At 47.1% G+C, this 4,809-nt stretch overlaps 1 pseudogene across 1 annotated transcript; it reads right to left on the bottom strand.

Moving 5' to 3' along the window:
• Positions 1-657: 657 nt before the first annotated feature.
• On the bottom strand, positions 658-3,309 carry LOC144297637 (RNA-binding protein EWS-like; annotated as a pseudogene). Its single transcript, XR_013364591.1, has 2 exons — positions 1,373-3,309; positions 658-872 (listed from the first exon to the last, which is right to left on the bottom strand). The product of XR_013364591.1 is annotated as an RNA-binding protein EWS-like (transcript).
• Between the last annotated feature and the right edge of the window lie 1,500 nt (positions 3,310-4,809).

Here is a 4,809-nt window from a genome sequence, read left to right as displayed (position 1 = left end):
AGTGGGGCCCAGGGAAGGTTAATGAATGTGTGAGTGTTAGCCTTCATGTCTCCCGAAGTATATTTCTCACTATATTCCACCTAACACATGGAAACTGTTTTACTAATTATTCAGTATGTGGAATTATCTACGGTCTTTCAATTTCCTTTATGCTATCAAGTTTCAATGAGCTACTACTCCCGACAGAGTACAGCTCTGAATATATGCACAACACTGTTCTAACTGTTGGGTGTAGAGTCACGGGAGAACCTACTCCTTGTCCTGAGCAAGATTCTACTCTTGAAACACAAAGGACAGTCACTAGAACTCAGGCATAGCTACACCAAAGGCAAAACTAGAAGTGCCTGGGTATAGTTCTAGATCCAGTGTACAGATCTTGACAGTGTTCTAGATGTAGTTCTGGATGGAGAAAAATGCTGTTTTTCAAGGAAGTCTCTCAGAAGATAGTTTTAAAGAACTAGCACAGTGCTATCCTGAAAGTTTAGAGTATTTTCTGTACCAAAGAAATATGTAAGGTTCAATTCAATTTATTATTTGTTTGTTTGTTTGTTTGTTTGTTTGTTTATTTATTTATTTATTTATTATGCATTTATTTTTACCATTTAACTTGTTTTAATGTTTCTTCACAAATGGTGAAAAACACTAAAGTAGAGACAAGGAATAATCATAATGTTGTGGCCAACATTATAAATATGGAATTATAAATTTAAAACATTTTCTGGTTTAAAAAATAAATCTGGTAGTCAGTGCAGCTCTGCGGGGTCTCTGCGTCTAGCAGGGCCAGTCTCTGTGCTCCTGACGGTGCTCGCCTTTGTCCATTTTTCCAGGTCCTCCACGTCCACCTCTTCTTCCTCCCATCTGTTCCATCAAAGGTCCAGGGGGGATGTTTATAGCAGCAATGGCCAAAATAGCCAAACTGTGGAAGGAGCCTCGGTGTCCATCGAAAGATGAATGGATAAAGAAGTTGTGGTTTCTGTATACAATGGAATATTACTCAGCCATTAGAAATGACAAATACCCACCATTTGCTTCAACGTGGATGGAACTGGAGGGTATTATGCTGAGTGAAGTAAGTCAATCGGAGAAGGACAAACATTATATGTTCTCATTCATTTGGGGAATATAAATAATAGTGAAAGGGAATATAAGGGAAGGGAGAAGAAATGTGGGGGAAATATCAGAAAGGGAGAGAGAACATAAAGACTCCTAACTCTGGGAAATGAACTAGGGGTGGTGGAAGGGGAGGAGGGCGGGTGGGGGTGAATGGGTGATGGGCACTGAGGGGGGCACTTGACGGGATGAGCACTGGGTGTTATTCTGTATGTTGGTAAATTGAACACCAATAAAAAATAAATTTATTAAAAAAAAAAAGGTCCAGGGGGCCCACCAGGACCGCCTCGTCTTCCTCCGCCAAAGCCACCTCGGTCCATGCCCCGGCCACCACGAAAGCCCCCTCTGTCTCCACCGCGGCCACCTCTGAACATCCCACCGCACCGAGAGCACCGCGGTCCATGAGGCCACCTCTTCCTCCCCGCATGCCACCAGGGCCACCTCTGCCACGGTCACTGCCCGGGAGCGGGAAGGGTGGTGGAAGGAAGCCTTCAGGCTTCGAGGCCTTACACTGGTTGCATTCTGTTCTCCAGGTGAAGTTCTGGTTTCCACAGCCCGGAATGGGGCACTGCCAGTCCCCAGTCCTGTGCTGGACGTTTCCTCCTCCGGATGGACGTTTCCTCCTCGGGAACCCGGGGTCCTTTTGGGGGAAAGCCACCTCTGTCTCCTCCACGGCCTCCCATGTGACCCATGGGGCCCCCAGGACCTCCTGGGCCCCCTGGACCTCCACGGAGTGGCGGTGGCATCCCCTTGCCCTTACCGGAAGGCATACGACCCCGCATGCTGTTCATCGGAGGTTTCTTCCGAGCAAGAGAAACCTTAAGTTTGCTTCCTTGAAAATCTTTCCCATCAAACCACTCCACAGCAGCCTTGGCAGTTGGTGGGTCTTCATAGGATACTGTAGCATCACCTTTGGGCTTCCTCTTTCCTTGTCCAAGTAGATATGGATCATGGGTTGTCCGGTTCTCTTGTTCATCTCATTAACTCCACACTGCTTAAAGAAGTCAGCCAGATCATCTAGAGTCACATTGTCATTCAAGCCTTGCACATAAATTGCACGGTTGTCGGAGTCTTCATCTGGATCTACAGGTGGGCCTAGATTAAGAGCTGGTGCTTCATCCATGGATCCACCAGGCTTATTGAAGCCACCTCGCTCTCCAGCGCCCATTCCACCGAGGCCTCCTCCCCACCCACCTCTGCTTATGCCTCTGCAATCAAATCCCCCTCTTCCCCTGCCCCGGTTTTCAGGGCCACTCATGCTCTGGTTCTCTCCTGGTCCAGAAAATCCTCCAGACTCCTGCCCATAAACACCCATGCTACTGGGGTGGTCCTGTCGGAATGAACTCTGCTGCCCATAGCTGCTGCTCTGTTGGCTATATTGACTTGACGCCTGGCTATAGGATCCAGTTTGGGGGGGATAACTAGTGGGCAGCTGCTGCCCATAGCTGCTTTGTTGACCATAGCTACTCTGCTGTCCATAGCTGCTCCGCTGCCCATAGATGTTCTGCTGAGACTAACTGCTCTTATCATAACTAGTCGGCTGTGTAGAGGAATAGCTGGTAGGAGGATATGATGGTGGTGCTGTGACTGGCTGCATGGGGTAGCTCCCAGGTCCCCAGGGATAACTGTAGTTACTCTGTCCATATCCTAGGCTGGGCTGGTTGTAACCCCCTGTGCTAGATTGAGGTTGACTAGTCTCAGTGGGTTTGTTACCATCCTGTGGTCTTGCAGGTGCGGTGGCTGCTGGCTGCTGCCCATAGGCTGGGTAAGCAGGCTGAGTGCCATATGCAGACTGAGCTGCATAGGAGGCCTGGGTGGTAGTGACCGTAGCAGTGGTGGTTTCATAAGCACCAGTGCCGTACCCTTGGACAGGCTGACTGTATGCCTGGGGGGCCGTTGGAGTAGTATAACCAGCGGGAGGCTGTCCATAAGAGGTTGCATAGGCGGTCTGCCCATAGGTCGCAGTGGTCTGAGCCTGGGCATAGCTGACATCAGTGGGCTGCCCATAGGTTCCATCACTCTGCTGCCCATATGCCTGGGTGGTCTGTGCATACCCTTGAGTTGGTTGGGCGGTGTATGCACTGTAGCCCTGCTGGGCTGCAGCTTGGCTGTAGGTACTGTAATCCGTGGACACCATTTTCTCTCCTTCCCTCTTGTTCTCTCAACGTCCGTCTCCCTCTCGCTTTGGTTCAATTCAATTTATTGTGAATTTATGAAATGCTCATTATGTGCCTGGCTCCCAGCTGAATGCTGAGGGAGTAAACAAGGTACATTCTTTACCAAAGATCTATAATCTAGGAAACAAGATAAAGACACACATATAACTGTGGCATTTTATTTTTTTAATTTCAGCTTAATAAAGCCAATAATAAAGAACTAGTATGTAAAATTGTGAAATATTTAACGTGTACATTGTTATGATTTGATATATACTGTGAAATGATTCGCTATGTTTTCCCTATTGTAAAGGATTAATCATGTTATTTTAATCTAGATATTTCATTTAATGAATGTAGGTGTTCAAAGGATGCTTTTGTTTCTCTTGCTTCATCTTTACATGTGAAGGGGCCTCAACTGGAGATTTGGTTTTCAAAGTGTGGTCCCTGGACCAGCAGCAGCAACATCACCTGGGAACTTATTAGAAGTACAAGTTCTGGGCCCCACCCAGACCTACTAAATTGCAAACACTGGGTCCTGGGTCCGGCAATCTGTTTTCACAAACCCTCGAGGTGAGGTGACACCTGCTGGAATTTGAACACCACTGAGCAGAGTGTATTCTCTACCTCTCCCCACCCCCCTTCTCACTGTAACTTTGGTGAATTGAAGAGGTAGCACTGAGTATACTTAGCTCAACTCCTTCCACTATTTTGTTGGTTTTCTTTTTTTATCCAGAACAAAGTTGTCCACAGAGCACATGCTTTCCACTGTACTAATACACAAGAAAATCTAATAAAAATATGCTCTCTCCTGTGTTGGGAGGCAGGATTTGCTCAGCACTGCTTGCGATGAGGAGTATGTCTGTCTGAGTGAAGCAGGATTAGCAAGCCTATTAGGCTGCTGATCTAGAGCTGAAGTTTTAATAATCAGTTTCTTTGTCTTGATTATCAATTGGTTCCAAAAATAGGAGGGGGAAATGGGGTGTTATTTATTGGACCTCTACAGCTTGAATAATAGGTTGTAGAAGAGAGGGCAGGATGCAGGTTTAGATCACATGCAGTAGAGAGACCTAGTTGAGAGAATAACAGAAGAATCGGAGGAAACCCTCTAACTTGGTAAGTACAAAGAATCTACTAATGAGTAGTTCTGACCTCTGGTGTTATAAATAATCAGGGCATGGAAGGCACTGAGGGGCTTACCCAAGCTCACATTGCTGGTTAGTGGTGGAAACCAGACCAGGACCCGGGACACGTGGCTCTCAGCTGTGCACCTTCTGAGCAGGTGGACCAAAGCAAACAATAGCAAAGAAACTTCAAAGTCCAAGAATGCAGCTATTGCCAAGTAGAAGATCCAGCCCCAGGGATTTTCAGCATGGGCAGTGGAATCAAAGCCAAAGTGCTCTGTGCTCAGAGGAAAGCTCTGGCTGCAATCCACCTGTGCATGCTGTTGCCCCCTCACACAGCCATGGCTCAGGCTACACAGCCTGCTCATTGTGCTCTGAACACTGCTTCGTTTCCCTATGCTTTTCCTAATGTTGTTCTC

Source organism: Canis aureus, chromosome 25 (assembly GCF_053574225.1).
Source record: "Canis aureus isolate CA01 chromosome 25, VMU_Caureus_v.1.0, whole genome shotgun sequence".
Lineage (NCBI taxonomy): Eukaryota > Metazoa > Chordata > Mammalia > Carnivora > Canidae > Canis > Canis aureus.
This window is presented reverse-complemented; position numbering and strand designations above follow the sequence as displayed.